Source organism: Lactuca serriola, chromosome 1 (assembly GCF_051521515.1).
Source record: "Lactuca serriola cultivar US96UC23 chromosome 1, Lser_US96UC23_V15, whole genome shotgun sequence".
In the NCBI taxonomy this organism is placed as follows: Eukaryota; Viridiplantae; Streptophyta; class Magnoliopsida; order Asterales; family Asteraceae; genus Lactuca; species Lactuca serriola.
The window spans coordinates 23,520,053-23,539,146 of NC_136408.1; positions in this window are offsets into that span (position 1 = coordinate 23,520,053).

Here is a 19,094-nt window from a genome sequence, read left to right on the forward strand (position 1 = left end):
GTAACCTTTCCTATACTCCTGAATTCTGCTTATGTTGAGAATAGAGAAATAATCACCAATTTCTTAGATTTCCATGAAATTAGGCTTCCTCCAAGCATTATAAAGAATCTACTTATACTTCTCCTAGAATGAGGGCATGCAAACCAATCAGAATCATAATGCGTCTGAAGGATAAAATTGGCATTTTTATTGAAAAATAATCCTTGATCGGGATTATTGTTTATGTATCTTAAGGTATGAAGTGCAACCTCCAAATGTGGAACACGAGGATTAGCCATGAATTGACTTAAATGTTGCATAGTGAAAGTAAAAACTAGTCTTGTATTAGTCAAGAAATTCAATTTTCCGACAAGCCTTCTCTACATCTCTTGATTAGGCAAAACACCCACTTCATTAATCAACAACTTGGTACCGGAAGGAAGAGGACAAACAACGTTTCTGTCACATTAAATTCTTTAAGAAGATCTGTTGCAAATTTTCTTTGAATCAAGATAACACCATTAGAAGAATACAAAATTTCAATTCCAAAGAAGAAATTAAAAATCCCCAAATCTTTAATCTTGAATTTATCATCAAGAAATGATTTTAGTTGAGAGATTTCTTCATGATTGTTCCAAGTCATCACTATGTCATCAACATACACTACAACATATGTGAAAAAATTATAAATAAATTTGTAAAACAAGGAATAATTATTATGTGAGTGTCAAGGTTGTAAAAATCGCTAGACGGTAGCTCGACAGTCGACTAGTGTTAAGGGATTAATCGGTTTTAGCGGGGATTAATCAAGGATTAATCGGGGACCATAGATTATTAATAAAATATTAAAATTAATTAAATATTAATATATCTTAAGAAAAACAGGTACTTCAAAATTAGAAAATAAGAAAAATTGTATTTGGAAATTTGGAAATACGAAAATATGAATATTTTGGTATAATATTTAAAATTTTGAAAATTTGAAAATTTTGGAGTAAAAAAAGAAAGTTGGTTTTTTGAATTTTTAAATTTTTTTTTGACTTTTTTGACTTTTTTTTTGACTTTTTTGACTTTTGTTGACCGATTAATCTCGCTAAACCCGATTAATCCTAAATTTCTGATTAATTCCCTAATCCTCGACGGATAGAGAACGTCAAGCGATTAATCCACGATTAATCCCGATTTCTGTAACAATGGTGAGTGTTGATACCCTTTGTCCGTTAATGCAAATGATAACTTTGCATACCACTATATTGAAGCATGCTTTAGGCCATATCGAGATTTTTGTAATTGCAAACTTTATTTAGATTATCAACAATCAATCTAGGTGGCAGTTGCATATAAATTTCATCATCTAAGTCACCATGCAAAAAAGCATTATTAATATCTAATTGATGCATCTTCTAATCATTTTTTACAGCAATGGCTATTAAGGTTCTTACTGTTGTCATTTTGACAACTGGAGAGAAAGTGTAACGTCTCATTTTCAAAACATATTTTTCATTTTTAATTAAGGATAAAAATATTGTTCTAAAAAAACCAAGTCAAGAAAACACAGGTATCAAATACAATCATCCTAAAAATCAGAGTATCAAAACATGCAGAATAATAGAAACAACGGGTGGATGTATACAATCAAGCCTTCGACTTCCCTCGATCATCTGAAGTACCTAAAACACAATATATCAACACCTATAAACACGAAGCTTAGTGAGTTCACCCAAAATACCACATACAACATATATAACAACACATACCTGTACCGGGTCTGTAACAACTTCGGGTCCGTATCAACCCCAAGTCCTTAATGACTCCAAACCTAGATCGACTCGATGCATATAACATACAATCTAACTAGAAATAGTCACATAGACACATGCACAACGACACCTAGTGTCATATAGTATAGTGAGAGGACCCACCTTGCAGATAGAAGCTAAAACACAATAGCTCTCACACTAAGAAGACCGATACTATGAAACATTTATTCTACAATAAGAAAGTAAACTCTTAGTCTATACTCCTCAACCCCTTACTTTGACTAAAAGTCAACTATGGTAAAAAAGTCAACGGTCAAAGTGAATAGTCAAAGTCAAATTTGATAGGTCTCCACGTCGTGGCCACCCATAGACCACGTCGTGGACACTCCAAGATAAAACAATCAGCAATAAGTCAATTCCCACACCGTGGCCACTCAATGCCACGTTATGGCAATGTCCATGCAAAATAGTTGTGGAAACATCAGTCGCCACACCACGGAAACTGGTAGCCACGTCGTGGGCACTAGGCACCAACAACGTAATGGACTAAGTTGTTATACTCAATACCAACAACCCTAAAGCTCATATCTCCTTCCCTTCAAGGTCTTGATGGATAAAGTTTCCAACTTTATCCATTAAGACAAGATCTTAAATTATATGTTCTTAATGACAACACTAAGGCATTAACTCACTCAATAAGCCATGAAGCCAACTTTCCAACCAACTCTAAGGTCCAAAAGCTAACAAATGCACTCAAGGGTTCTGGGTTCACTTAAAATCCAAGAACAAGAATATTTGGGACCAAAATCTCATAAAATGACATTGAACTAGATCTATAGAAATAATGAAAAAGATAGAGACTTTAAATCTCCTATGATTCAAAAATAAGATGAAGATGTTGGATCTAAGTTGAAACCACAGTTCACAAGCAACACCAAGAGCTCCTTCTTCCTTCAACCTTCATAAGAATGGAGTTCAAGCACTCAAAACATAATGGAGGCTATGTTTATGAGTGGGGTACGTTTCTAAAGGCTGGAGGCTGCTAAATGAGGCAACCCTAGGATTTAGTGCCCTTAAATAGGGCACCAATCCCGAAATTAGAGTTTTAGGCCCAAACGGATGCCACGTTGTGGCAAACATAATGCCATGTCGTGGCCAATCGTTGATGTGTGTTCCTCATTAATCGAGTGTCACGTCGTTGCACTCCCAATGCCATGTCGTGGCCAGTCCAAATGGACAAAAATAAATAACTACAACTCATAAATAAATACCTGGAAAGATGATGTTATAGAAAGTTTCAGTATAATCTATTCCAGCTTTCTGACTATAGACTTTAAAAACCAATCTTCCTTTATATCTTTCAACTTCTCCATTCACTCTGTATTTGATTTTGTATACCCATCTATAGTTGATTGGTTTCTTCCCTTTTTGGAAGATCAATACCAACCCAAGTGTTATTAGCTTGTAAAGCATCAAATTCTTTCTTCATGGCTTCTCTCAATTCTGGAATTTTGATTGCTTATTCATAGCTTGAAGGTTCATAGATAATACTAACAATTTTGATCAAATATTTACTCTTGTCATCCAGTGAAGTGAACATATATAATTGGAATATGATATGTTTGTAACAGTATGAAGACATACATCTACAACAATTCCAGAAATACAATCTTCGAATTTGATAGGTGGGTGATGATTTCTTTCTGATCTTCTAACAGCAGGAGGATCAACATGATGAACAACATGTAGAGTGTAACACCCATATCCGCAGGTATATTTCTTTAAAGTCCAAATTTGTCATTTTTTCATTTTTCATGTCCTATGTTGAGCATTGGATAGTCCCCTACGATGGGTGTAGGTGATTGATCGCATGCGAGGGTTTAATTCCCTATGTTGAGCATAGAGTGACTTACATTGAGCATAGGTGCACAACATCAAAACCCTAATTTTGGGGGTTGTGATCCCTATTTAAAGGCTATAACTCCTTGAGGGCCTCTCCATGCTCATCCTCCAACCCTTTATTCAAATATCAAAACCCTAGCTACCTTGTGAGAGATTTGAGGTCTTAGAGTGTTCTTGTGTGCATCTCCGAAGGAGGAGTTCATAGGAGAAGGATTTGGAAGTTTCAAGCTTTGTGGATCCAGACTTTGCACCTCATAATCCACCTTCATAAGGTATAAATTTCTCATCTTGGTGTTCTTTCATTCTAGATCTAGTTTAGTCATAGATTTATATGCTTTTTGTCCCATAACTTGGCCTCTTTAAGAGTATGAGCTACTCTAGACCCTTTGAATTGCATTTCCTTATTTTTTTTGGGGGGGGGGGGGTTGTTAAGTCATAAAAATGAGAGCTTGGTCACTATTATCCATCGATGCTTAATTTATTGAGCAAAAGTTGGTATCAATGACTTAGGGTTTGGTCTTATGCTCTTTTTAGCCATGCAAATGGGTAAAGTAAGAGAATTTACCCATTAAGACACTCTTCGAGTTGAGATTTGAGAATTGGATGGTTGGTTCTTAAGTATTAAGAGCTTAATAGAAAGTTTGTGTATCATTCTAGATCTGGTATTTCCCCATTTTCCATCTAAAGCTCTCCACTGAGTGTAAAGAAGCATGTACGTTGAGCGTAGGTCAACTGAGGGTTGATTGTTGACTTTTTGACATGTAGACTTTTAGTCAAATGGAGTGGTTTTTAGTCTTGGTAAGGAAAAATGGTCTTTTGTCCCAAGGAGGGTTAGTTATGAACCAAGACCCTTTGAATGTGGATTATTACCTTAATTATTGATTACGGTTTTATTGTATATATGTTTAGTATGAGGAGTTCCAGTATCAGCATCTCGAGTGTGTGATTTGTTTGTTTGCAGATTGAGATGAGTCTTCTCACTATACTACGTAGGTTGCTTGATTGTCTCTGTGACTCTTGCATTAAAGACTATCGTTAGATCACAACACATGTATAAAATATTTTGGTTGGATCCCAATACATGTATCAAAGACTATGGTTGGATCATAGCACCTATCTATCTTTGTGACTTGCATGGAAGACCATGGTCGGATCATAGAATTCACGAAGGGTTGGAACACCCCCTAGGGTTGGGCCCATTGATATGTATGGTATGTGGTATTTTGGGGACTCACTAAGCTTTGTTCTTAAGATTTTTTGGTTTAAACATGGGAAATTGAGTAATATAACCCTTATAAATATACTTGCTAATAAAAATAACAACTCTATTTTTTATTTTTTATTTTTGGAAATGACCACATTCTCCGAAATATCGTACTCCAGAGCGCATAATTTCATTCCGGACTCCGGATTCGGAATACGATATTCCAGATTATTTATGATGCTCCGGAGTTGGTGGGAATTTTGTTCTAGAATCTGAAACCCCATAAGTTCCAGACTGAAAAAGTGTAGTACTGACTAGAGTCCACAATGGTCTCACATTCCAGAGTGATGTTCTGGAGAGCTAGAATCAGGGCAGTTGTATGGTTTTGCTCCATATATGCAATAAATATGTGTGTTAAATATATTTATGTGTTTTATACTTTCCATATATGTTCTGGAATGAGTATGTATACAATATTTTTTTTTCAAGTGTCAGTTTCTAGTGGAGGGCAATGGAAAAGTATCAATGGATGTATGCAATATCTTGCTTCAAACTGCACATGATTTGGTGTAGATATAAGTAGTAATATCAAATTCGTTGGGTTAGTTATATTGGTTGCTTTGAAGTCCAAGTTACACACTAATCAAATTCGTTTATCATTCAATGTCTTAGATCAAATATAGTTATGTAGATTCTTGACGCGATAGCGATTTCGATTTCCTGGGGAAAATCGATTTGGTGGAAATGAGTCTTCCGGTGTTGGAAGTAATCAAATTTGTAATTTATTACCTATGATAACCAACCATGTTCCTTTTTATAACAACCATATAGATGGGGTGATTATAGGTCTAAAGGTAAGCTTGTTGTTTACATTGGCTCTACTATTGATGTTGATGAATCTACGAATGATGAGACAAAACTAATGATGCTGGTTGATGATGGTAATATAATTCCACATGGAGATCCAGTTGAACATTTTCAGAGTTACACTAAATTCGATGGGGATGATCTTGAAGGTGGAGAGGAAGAAACTAATCCCTTACCCCCCAAAAAGCATAAGAGGAAAAGTTTCATTTTTATTTTTTCCGATTCTGAAGAAACTCAAACCACCGATTGGGAGTATGTCTGAACCTTTACTATAGCCCGAATCAGCTCAACAAAAACATAAAAGGGCCACATCGTACAACTATACCTCCCATGTGAAGTTATACCAACTTTTCAAAAGCAAAGAAGCACTAAAGGTTAATTTAGGATTCAAAAGTGTTAGTGAAGGGTTCCAATATAAAGTGAAAAAATCCACAAATGATAGGTTTGGAGCTATTTTCTTTATGGATAATTATGACTGGCGGAGACGGGGAACAAAACATAATACTACATATACATTTCAAGTGGTTAAACTATCAGAGAAACACCCTTGCTCAAACACACACCTACATCCCCATCACCGACAAGTTGGCCTGTAAACGAACCAAACGAACACGCACGGATCTTGTTCGTATTCTTTCGTTTAAGTTACCCGAACAAATGAACGAACACGAACGGATAAACAAACGAGTTTTCTTGTTCATGTTCGTTCGTTTAATAAATTGCATTGTTCATCTTTGTTCGTTTATGTTCATGAACATGCTAAACAAACATATAAACGAACGAACACAAATGAACAAAGATAAACAAACATAATTTGAACATATATGGACATAAATGATTATATAATATAGTAATGTAATCAAATACAATTAAGCATTTATGAATATTGAGGAACTTATATAAATGGACAAAACCAAACGTAAACAAACGCTCACGAACATAAATAAACGAACGAGACCATTGTTCATGTTCGTTTGTTTAACTAAACAAACGAGAATTTGTGTTCATATTTGTTCATTTATTAAATAAACAAACATAAGCGAACTTCCCGCCGAATGGTTCACGAACAGTTCGTTGAACGTTCGGTTTATTTACAGCCCTACCGACAAGCCAACAAAAAGGTATTAGGTTATTTCTTGAAGGGCATATTAGTTGATAGTATGCTACCCCCGTGGTCTTTCCTTGCAATTCCATGGGGTACCCCATGGTCTTACGAGTAAATTCCATGGATACCTGCATGGTCTTCCCCTACAATGCCATGGGCTACCCCCATGGTCTTTCCCAGCAATGAAAAAAGTCATATGTAATAAGGAATTTGATAGACAATCAAACAGATGATCTACTCGAGAGCGAACAATCAGACAAGAATATCACAATCAGGCATTAGACCAGGAGTGCCCATGTTATCGAACTTAGACTACATAGAACCCAAGCTATCACTACCACATAACCATATAGCATACATTAATATCATAATTTAAACATAGTACATTTCCTTGGAAATTAGCCTTCCTTAGTCACCCTACCCCTGACCACTTCTCAATCAAGTCTTTCGTTGATCAGTCATACATAATCCTCGTAACTGTTCTACCCTAGTTACCCTATCCAGACAGAAATCCAATCAATACCATATGATCTACATGCAGCACCCTACAATTCTAGCATAAATTGGCTAAGTGTCCCATACTCCACATATATACAATAATATATTTAGGCTCTAACAACACCTCTATCCTAACATGCAAACGACATACATAGGGATACGTAGCATACTGAGAAACTTGCATAATTCGTAGAACCGTAGTAGCTCAGCAACACTCTAACTCCTTGCACTAATCAATCCCTCGAACCGACTAACACCCAAACAGACAAATCCTCACTTAGCAACTCAATACTCCAAGTTTGACCCCAAGTTAAATTGGTCAAAAGTAAAAGGTTAAAGGCCCACAAACTCAGCGCGCAATCCAGTCGAAGTAAACGCTACATCGTGACCATTACTTAGTCATGTTGTAGGGAAGCAAGGTCAAAACAGTCGAGAAGATGGGTTTTGTCATGTCATGAGTATTCCTTGATCATCTCGTGACGACTGCTAGTGGCCACATTTTTGCATTATGGAGTTAATCTATTAAGTGCTTTACTCCAGCTTTCCAAAAGGCTTCCTTGCCTTCAAAAGAGCCATAAAAATCCTTACTTTATGGAAACGTCCTTCCCCAAAACTCGGTGAAAAATGAAGTCAAAACTCCATACATTGCACCAAACAGCATGAGAATCTAAATCTAGAGCATATAATAACCAAGGGCTTCAAGGAGTGATAAAGTTTCTAACTTTATCCAAACCAACCAATTAGAGCCACAAACCATCAAGGGAAAGACTAAAAACCTAGATCCATAAGAGATGAACCAAAAATATGGAAACTTGGAGCCTTACTTAAGTCCCGAAGTTGAACCAATAGATATAGACAAGCTTGCTTAGATGATCCTTTGCTCAACAAAGTCATCCTTCAACCTTCAAGATTCCAAAACACCAATAAAGAGCTCAAAAGTCAAGGAGAGAGGCTAGGGTTTCATTGATATAGGTTGGAGGTTGAGAAGGAACCCTAGGTCATGAATTAATGGCTTTAAGTATGGGAGAAACCCTAAAATTCATGGGCTCGGGCTTCAGCCGCTTGTCACATTATAACCATCTTTTTGTCACATCGTGACAAGTATCATAGGTACACATTCTGCACTTGGTATGCCACGTCGTGACACCCTTCATGTCACATCGTGGCATATGGATTTCCTAAAAAAACCATGCCTTTGACTCCTTAATACCATCTACTGGTCCAATCTGGGAAATGGGTGCTACATCTTCTACAAATAGATCAATCAGTATTATAACTGAAATTACTGATAAATCTTATTTATAAATTCATAACAACGACTATGAATATAAATATAACCCACACTAAAAGCATTATAAATACAACTTAACAAACATATATTTTACTCAAAAAAGTATGGAAATTACACTGACAAAACTATGACTCGATAACTTCAACTATCCGATCTTAGATACTATCCACGCGAGCACGGCATAAAAATATTTATCTTATAAGGAAGTTATCTATTCCAACGTGTTTTTGATCCGTTACGAAGAAAAAACATCCCATCAATATGAACTCGAGCATAACTAACAAAAAATATATATAAGTATCTAAGCATCAAACTCATTTATCTGATACCTTGAAGTAGAAAACACATCCAACTAGTCATTTGTGTGACACCTTGCGTCAGAAGCTTCTAGATATAGATCTCACTATAGCCAATTGTCCCTTCTGGGATTAACAGCAGCGTGTGCCTCTCATGTTTAATTTTAGTTGAACGGTTGGTTAGATCGTTGAATTGATTGCTATCATTAGTAAGGGCAAAGTTATTTTTGATTCATTAACCTACTTCAGGGTGTGGTGGATGCTTTCGCATGGGTTTTGTTCAATAGTTGATATTGTTTGGGAATTGTTGATTTGTACTAGTTGACGGTGTTGTAGGTGCATCGATCTTTCATTAAGTGTGGAGAAATGGATATTTTTTACCACTGTTTAGGTTGTCGGAATAACGTTGATAAGTTTTTCTGGAAGGGGATCAGTTCTATGTAGAATCCAATTTCGACAAGTCACGCTAGTAGGGTTGGAAAGAAGTGAATCCATCACGGGTCTGATAGTATTCAGGTTAATAATAGATTTTTCCTTTTAACACAAAGTTTGGTTAAATAAGTTGAGCAATAGTAGGATCTGTTGAATTATTTAAGATTGAGATACTACCTTGAGAAGATTTTATTGTTGGGATGTTTATTGATATGGATTGTGATCATAAGTTGGAAATCTTAGGGTTTTGTCGCTATAAATTGTGGACAAATAGTGGAATTCTTGAAGTCGTTCGGGAGTAGCTGATTTCATGTGGGGGAGAACCACTTGGGACTAACGAAAATATATTTAAGTGTGTATTAACTTGGATTTTCGTAACTAAGGACAAAAGGATAGATAGTTCTTGTTTGTGGTATGAGCCGAGGCTTAGACAAGGAATAATGTTCATTAGTCTGTTCTAACTAGGGAATCAATGGTTAAGGATTCAAGATATCTTGTTCGGGGACGTGAAGCAGAGGTAAGGGTGCATTTGGAATTCATGGTTAGGTTCATGATTAGGATTGTGTTAGTACCTTTCTTCCTATTCTTATCTAATGAAGGCTATGGGGTTCAAAGCACGACCCGAATGCCTAATAGGGTCCAACAGGATGGGGGTTTAGCTCGTATTGATCTTTGGTTAGGTATTCTTATGGGTGGTTGTATTATTACTAGGTTGATAGGCAATTATGGACGTACTATAAGACTACGGGGCAACAACATCATTTACTAGGTTGGTAGGCGGTTGTGGAAGTGCGGTAAGTCTACGACTTGGCTTGTAGCATTCTATAAGATGATTTAATATGTTATAGGAATGGTTTTAAGACTGTGGAAGGGTTGCATGTTATAGTATGGTATGGCTCTTATGGTTTGGTAAGTGTTAAATGGGATGTTGATTGGGTTCTTGCAGGTCGGTGGGATGATGGTCGTATGTCTATAGGCCTATCGGGCGCTAGTCAGGAATCTTCATGGTTGAGATTGGGTGATGGTAAGAACGGCAAGGAAGCGTGAGCTTCTCATTCCAATGGTTGGATGGTTCTAAGACGTGTCGTGGACCCTCGTGGATCTAACTTATGTATTGGGTGAGTAGTTAGGTCGTGGAGATCTGCATTGTGTAATTCATTTGGTCTTTGGTATAATTGGGTATTCTGACCTGAATAGAAATACTATCGATGGCTTAGTAGCCGACAGGTTTGGTTCAGGTTTTGGTAGGATTTTGACTTAATGGAAAAGTCACAGTTGTTTATCGATAGTTCCTAATGGAGTTCCTTAGTGGATCTTTATTCGTTGTTGCGAGAACAGTTTCGAGTAAGTTGAGTTTTTAGTGGTAGAGTCCGTTGTAGGAATCTTGGATGTATTATTAGTTAAATTGTACCCCTGAGCGTATGGAAGTATGAATGTTGCCCACGATTTTCTTCCGGATTGACCACGGATACACTCGTGGAAGCAGTGGGATGGTGATGACTTAATAGGAAGTAAAGTGTGTATTTGAGAACTTTTATGCGATTTTTGAGCTTGTGTTGGGTTGAAATTCTTGATCGAAACATTTTGAGTATTGTTATACTCAATTTACTGGTGTTCCTGGTCAGAGCCTTTGGGTAAGTATGACAAGTGGATGATCATCAACCGTTTTCGAGCACGATTTAAGAATATAAAATATTCACTACTTTGTTGCACTAAAAATATAGCACAAGGAAGCTGGGTCGAATCCACAAGGACACAGCCTAATGGTCAATGTCTCTTTGCATAAGGCACATACTAGTAAAAAACAGAAAATATAAAAGGGGGATTTTGTTGTAAATTATTAACTCAAATAGCAATGAAAATAAAATAAAGTGAATTCAATAATAAAAATGAATTCAGTTCTGCTGCGACTTTCTTAATCATGAAATCAGTCCAGATCTGGTTATTCAAAATGCATTCTATCAAAGCTGGTACTGAGAAAAACTAACAAGTTTTAGTATAATCTCTTTTACCTAGTTAAATTAACCAAAACAAGCTCCTCGGTTAACCCTAACTCTTTACTATCTAATTAAACAAGCTCTAAACTAAGATAAAAAAAAGTTGCATTAAATTCTTTGTAAAATTCTCAGCAATACTCAATACTTCTCGCAAGCTCGGAAGCGTAAAGGTATGAACTTCCTGTTTATAATAAAGTCAAATCCAAACATCGAACCGATTTATTACTTGTTACTTATTACCAGACTATCAAAATAATTACGGATTTCAACAAAAACCACATGTACAAAAACGGGCTTCTATCACACGACAAATGAGTGACTATATGTATACAACCACACATTCGTTTTCACTACATGTGTAACCGAAGGTCAAGCGACATAAAGTTCATACGGTCACATTAACGACTTAGTAGTCGTATCCATTTAAAAAGTGTGGTGAAGGGAATAAAATAAGAGACCAAATGGTTTCAAAAGTTATGAAAAATTGTATTTGAGTGACATTAGTCCATCTAATTGCCACATGAATATGATTATGTAGCCTAATGTATATTTGGTAACACAACCATAGGTTTTTTTGGACGATTTCGTCACTTACAATTAAGCAATGTGTGGCCTAAGGTGTTAAAAAGAGTGGCCAAATGTATTAATAATATTGAGAAAGTGTATTTTGAAAAACGTTAGTCTATCTTTTGTACATTTGGTGACATAAACATCGGTCTTTGTTTTTGTTTTTGTTTTTGTTTTTTTGGGAGGGGGGGGGGGGGGGGGGAGGGAGTTCGTCACTTACAATTAAGCAATGAGTGACCTAAGTTGTTAAAAAGAGTGAATATATGGTCTTTAAAGTCAAGTAAATGTATATCTTTATGGAGCCTTTAGTATATTTGGTGACACAGCCATTGATCTTTTGGGGGGACTTCGTCACTTAAAATTAAGCAATGATTGGCCTAAGGTGTTAAAAAGAGTGACTATATGGTTTTTAAAGTCAAGTAAATGTGTAGAATTTTTTATATTTGGAGACACAAGATTGTGTGGCATTTGGTATATGTAGTCACTTAAAAAAATGCATTATTTGTGTGACATATATATATATATATATATATATATATATATATATATATATATATATATATATATATATATATATATATATAACAAATCAAAAGGAAAAACACAAACCCAACAAAATTGGAATAATTTACATAATTAATTAATTCAAAAGTAAAATTTTAACTTCGTACAAATTAAATAAAATTCTAAAGTAAAACATTTAATAATCACAACTGTAAATTCTTTTGAATCTTCTTTAGCATATCCATTGCTCTCCAATATAACTTTTGTCCAATATATATATATATATATATATATATATATATATATATATATATATATATGTATGTGTGTGTGTGTGTTTATTTATTTATTTATTGATTTATATATTTGTATTAAACAAATCAAAGGAAAAACACAAACCTAACAAAATTGGAACAATTTACATAATTAATTAATTCAAAAGTAAAATTGTAATTTTGTACAAATTAAATAAAATCCTAAAGTAACATAAAAAATATTTATATAACATTTAATAATCACAACTGTAAATTCTTTTGAATCTTCTTTAGCATATCAATTGCTCACCGATATAACTTTTGTCCACTCTTTCCCAATTATTCCAAATATGGTACTAATATTTTAAAAAAAACGAAAAATATAACATTTTACTTTCAATTTCATAAAAAACTACCATCCAATACAATTGTCTCATACATAGACACAATCATACAACAACACACATATTCATACACATATGGTTGGAACATTTCAATGAGCAAATATTGAGAGAGAAACAAGCTGTTACCATTAAACCATCGAAATGTATTCGATTAATTGGAGATCTATATCCATATATTGTGGTGAAGTCTTTATAAACATAACACAAAACAGAAGAGAAGTCTTAACTATCCAGATGCTTTTATTTTGCTTCTAAACCTGAAAGGCGAAAACAAAAGGGCAAACCAGTCACTTTAGCAACAAAATAGAGGATATATTTGTCATTTTATATGATAATCCACAGTGTACCAGAATGATAGGCTAAATTGGTTGCTTCAGATTGTAACTCCCTGTTCCTGGTATGCATTTAAAACATTATTTTTCTTCTTATTTTAGAAGCTACTCGACGAGTCAATGGCCCTAACTCATCGAGTAGCAGCGGGTCAGCACGTGGAGTTGGCATGGCGACTCGAGGAGTCCATATTCCGGACTCGGCGAGTCCGCCAGTCTGGATGAAGCCCTAATTTTCAGGGTGTGTACCTTATTTAAACACCGTTATAACACCAAACCAGCCTCCTTCACCTCTCAAAGACTTATTCTCGAAACCCTAGCCTCCTTGAAGTGTGTGTGGGTGATCTTTTCCCTTGTGAAGGAATCTTGGTGCATTGTTGAGCAAGAAGAAGAAGGAGAAGGTAGAAGAACTCAAGGAAGAAGAAGTAGATCCAGATTATACTCCTCTTTGGCCATCCTTTCTGGTAATAAAGCTTTCATCTTGGTTATTGTATTGCTAGATCTAGTTTGTCCCCAAATTGATGGTTTTGAGCTCAAAAATCCCAAATACCTAGTGATGAAGCTTTGTAATCAATCTATACCTCGGATCTAGCCTCTCTTGAGTTCCAGGAGCTCAAGAAGGCCACCTTTTGGTAGCCATGGATTTGTTCTAGACAAGTACCCCCATAATAGCCAAGTTTGAGGATTATTGCTTCATTGCATCATAGATACACGTAAAGTTAGCAACTTTACGCATTCAGATAGTCCCAGAAGCCCAGATCTATGAATTGGATGCACTAAAACTGATTGGAATTGACTGAATAGAATCTGCATGCAAAGGACTCGGCGAGTCGTTCTTTTGATTCGGCGAGTCAGATCACGAGTCTTAGATTCCCTGTTCAGTAGTAGCGAGTCTGTTTAGTGAGTGGAATAAAGACCCAGTGAGTTAATACATCGATCTGAGTGTAGAGGGACTCGGCGAGTCCAAGGCAATCTCCTTACCCGTAAGAACAGACTTGACGAGTTGTTCATACAACTCGGTGAGTCACAGACTGGACGTGTTCTTATGATGAAGGTGAAATCGACGATTTGTTCATGCAACTCAGTGAGTCGATTGAAGGTTTGCATGATTTCATTAAGGAAGGGGAACTCGTCGAGTTGTGGCTAAACTCGGCAAGTAGAGTCAGGTAAGGAAATAGAAGAAAGATAGGGACTCGACGAGTTGGCATCCCAACTCGGTGAGTCAGGTCAACGGGTTGTTGACTTTGACTAGTGGGTAAAATATTCATTTTATCCTAAGATTAGTTATTAGTGTTTGATTATGTGTATTAGAATTGTAGCCGGGGAGTTACCGGAGCAGCAGTTAGACAGTTCCTGATCAGCTTTTCAGCAGACAACACTACGATGCAGTGGGCAAGACCTAATATGTGTTTATATGCTATTGTATGGTATGTGGTAGTTTGGGAGAGGTCACTAAGCTTCGTGCTTATAGTTTCAGTTTTGGTTTCAGGTACTTCAGCTAGTAAAGGGAATGGCTCGGGATGATGGCATGGCACACACCATAGTTTAGCCTAGGAGATTGACTCTGATATTTTGATATGATCTTGACACTAGTTTTGATTTTATAATTTATTATGACAATTGGGATATACGATTCATGGTTTTTATCTTTTGATATTTAATATTATGGTTTAGTAATGTTTTAAAAACAAAAAATTTTGGGTTGTATTTTGGGCTGTTACACAGGTGATAAAATGAAAAACAAAATTCTTACCCGTGCCTATAAAAAAACATCAAACTTATGATCCTTTTCATTCTTGAATATCAATCACCACCTGCATAAATTTCAAGTACCAATTTGTTATTTCAAACAAGTTTGGATGGAGTAGCATGTCAACCACATTACATCAATAATGTTCAAAGAAATTCAATTCACTTTACTAAATGCATCAGGTTATAATGAGGTCAATTCTTTTTGTAATTATCCCTTAAAAATGGAAATAAAAACATAAATATACCTTTATTATTCCACTTTATTAGCAGTTGGTGGGTTAGGATCATGATTTTGTTTATGATTTGCTTTGAACCATAAGATCACTTTATTACTAAGTTCAAGCCTTAATGAAGATTCTTAGAACCATAAGTTTGATTGCCTACAAAAAGAAAAATTATAGTCATGAAACTGCACATGAATAAACACTATCGTAAGGCCTGATTCCATGAAACTTTGTTTTTACCTTAATGAGACATGAAATTACAACCATATATACACATATGATACACATAAATATATGGAAAATGCACACATCCATATATGATTGGTAATAGACATGATAGGAAAAGTGTTTTACGTTAGGTGTTCTGAACCTAAAAGAACCATAACCAAATATTGGACTCGTAGCAGGTCTAAAGGTGAGATTTAATTTTATTTGCAAAAAAAATACAGAAAATAAATGAGTTGAAAAAATAACATTATCAAAACCCAGTGTCATAGAGAAGGGGGTGTGAAGGTGGTGTGTGTTATTTCTTCAAATCATAGAGGGGGAGAGATATGAGAATATCTATGGATGCGAAGGTGGTAGTTGGTGGTGTTGTTGGCTTCCGTTTGTTGAAACCCTTGCACATGAATCCACGATAAGCAAAAATAGGAGTCTGAATAAAAGTGATTCAAAACAAACATTAGACATATTACTAGAAGGAAAGAACAAATAGGCAAATGAGAGAAACTGGATGGGCCACGATTCTGTGGTTTATAGGCTTGGATTTAGATCTGGGGATTCTTGGGTTTCTTAGAGAACACGGGGTGGTGTGTGGAGTTGATTGGAGAAGACAAAAGATAAGTGAAAGAAAGAAGGTGAGAAAAATCTTATGTGAAATCTTCCTGGTGATGGAGGTGTCTGTGGTTGTTGTGGTGATGGGTCGTCGGTAAGTAAAGAGAGAAGGAGAAACGTGATTTTGCTGGTGGCGATGGTAGCTAGGGTTTCCAGAGAGAAAAGGTGACTATTCAAATTTTGAAATGAAAATGGAGAGTAAGGGAAAAGGTATCCAAGATGGTTGATCAGTGTGAGTGTCCGAGAAGCCATCTTGGCCATTAAAATTGGTATGCACTCAAATATGTATGTATTATAAGGTTTATATATATATATATATATATATATATATATATATATATACACACACACACACACATAATAAAGGACTAAATTTGAAATTTTATTGATAACGGGTAATGGACGAAATCGATAATCATGATTTACTTTCTTTTATTGGTTTTAACACCTTTTCATCATATTTGCTCTAAATAATAGCTACATGAAAATTTCACCATGTAACTAATAAAAATCATTCGATACACATTTGTGATATGGTGTGGTTATTCGAAATCCATATAGCCACTTCGAAATAACAACTGACTATATAGATAAATGGTAGGCAAACTATAACACACGTTCAAATTCAGTCACACTTATAGTTATGATACTATATGTACCAAATTTTTGCTACACTTTAATCATGTGAGACAAACCCCACTTTATAAGTTAGCGACATAAAAATTTACCTCATGTGACAATTTATCACATTTTGACACTTTTTTGTCACTTTTTTTTACTCCAGTATATTTGTCATATTTTTTATGTATAGAGTAACTAATGTCTCGAACTCAATCTTCTATAGTCACGCCTAACAATTAATAAGTGGTTGAACGTTCCAACAAAACCTTTCAGTTCACTTCAGCTACTTAATTATTAGAAGTTGTGGAAATACGGTTTCAAATAGTCACACGATGGAGACCTTCAACTACTTAAAATATCGTATGAGTGACTGTTTGTTTCCGGCGTCGAGTGACCAAAGCCATAAAATGTAGTAGTGTGATTAACTGGAGTGATTAAACCCTAGCTAGGTGATCAAACTAACAAGAATTAAAATCAAAATTCATTAAGCTCAAAACTAAAACAACTAGATAGAAGCACACAATGAAAACCAAATTTGATAACTGATCACATGAAAAGTACTAGTCTTCTACGGAACTAAAAATTAGGGTTTTAGCCAGACATGGCTAAAATCTGATCTAGAACAATAAAAAGAAACATTAAACTACTAAATCTTACTAAACTAAACGTGGGAGATGATCCACAACTTTCAGGTCTTTAGAAAGTGATGAAAAGTGCATAAAATCGACTTCAAAAGGGTTTTTGTCGTTTGGAATCGTCTATGGTTCAATTGAGAGAATATATGGTATTTATATAGCAGTTTGGGCAACAAACAAGATTTCTTTCAATAAGCATTGCCTGTGCATAGGGGGGGCACGAACCATGTCAGGTCATCGCAACTTAAAAATCCAAAAGAAATCCGAAAAAAATAAAAATTTGGACTTCGATGGGGAAGCACGGCCCGTGCTTGGGCTTTGCAAGTTAAAATATCCACATCATGAGGTAGGCATGGAATGTGCTTGGGAGGCACAACCCGTACTTCAGGACCGAACTTTTAAAATGCCTTAAAAGATTAGAAGTCTTCCGGTTATGTTTTGTAAGTGAAGAACGACCGGGATTTGCTGTGATATAGCCCGTATTTGGTCTTTTTTTTCTTTTTATTATTTTGGCTCCAAACAAGCACCATATATGCTCCAGATATGCTCCAAATACTTTCAACCTATCACTCCACTTCAAATTAACTAAAATAGGCATCAAAACATGAGCAGTACGAGAATTCTTACAAAATACATGAGCTGAACATTATTTAAACTAATGCACATGAAAAAGCATGAAATATGATGCAAAATGAAAATAAAAACTACCCTAAAAGATGCATAAAATGGCATCAATCAAATTTCCCCAAACCTAAACATTATTTGATCTCAAGTAATAAAAAGATTAACCATTATCACTGAATTGGAAAGATGTAGATGACATAAAGAAAAAACATAGAATAAAAACTAAATAACTTAAAACTGAAAATGCTTCACTTTTTCTCATGATCAGACTTAACACCAAGGGAAGCTCTAATGTAATTACTACCTAGACGATCATTACAATACCTTCCATCTTTCACAAACTCCCAAATTTAGGAAGAAGCTCAATGGTGTAAACCAATAAACCAACTGCAACTTTTATTTAAACTGAAGACCTTAATTAGCCTTGCAAGCGAAAATAACACATATCTGAATTTCATGTCCTCAATACTAGATAATTAAGAACCATGCTTGACGCATCCTTAAGAACCCGTCACGTCAAATCAGCTTTCGCTTAAGCATTGGGCCACACCTGTAGGGGCCCACCACTTATGCTTTCACTTTTCTGATTATGATAAATATCATATCACACGAGTCTTCATTCGTGCCAGATTTGACTTTAATATGGATTCTGAATTGATTCAACTTGAGTTTTTTGTATATTTTTTTGGCCTGGGTTCTTCAATCAACTTTTTGAATTTCTTAAGATTTCTTCTATTAAGTATTTAAACTTTGACTTGGGTATCAGATATGACAGTTGTACCATTCCTTCTTTTTGGGTTTTTTCTTTTAAAATCATGCAGAAAAATAAAAACAGAAAATATTTTTTTTTTGGATTTTTTATATGCAAATGCAATGCGAAAAATAAAATCCAAAAAAAGAAAATTGAAAAATTCTAGCTGAAAAACTGAAATTTGTAAAATTTTTAAACAAAAATGGAAAATTTTCACACTAACCCCCTTCCCAAGCTTAAAATGATGCATTGTCCTAAATGCTT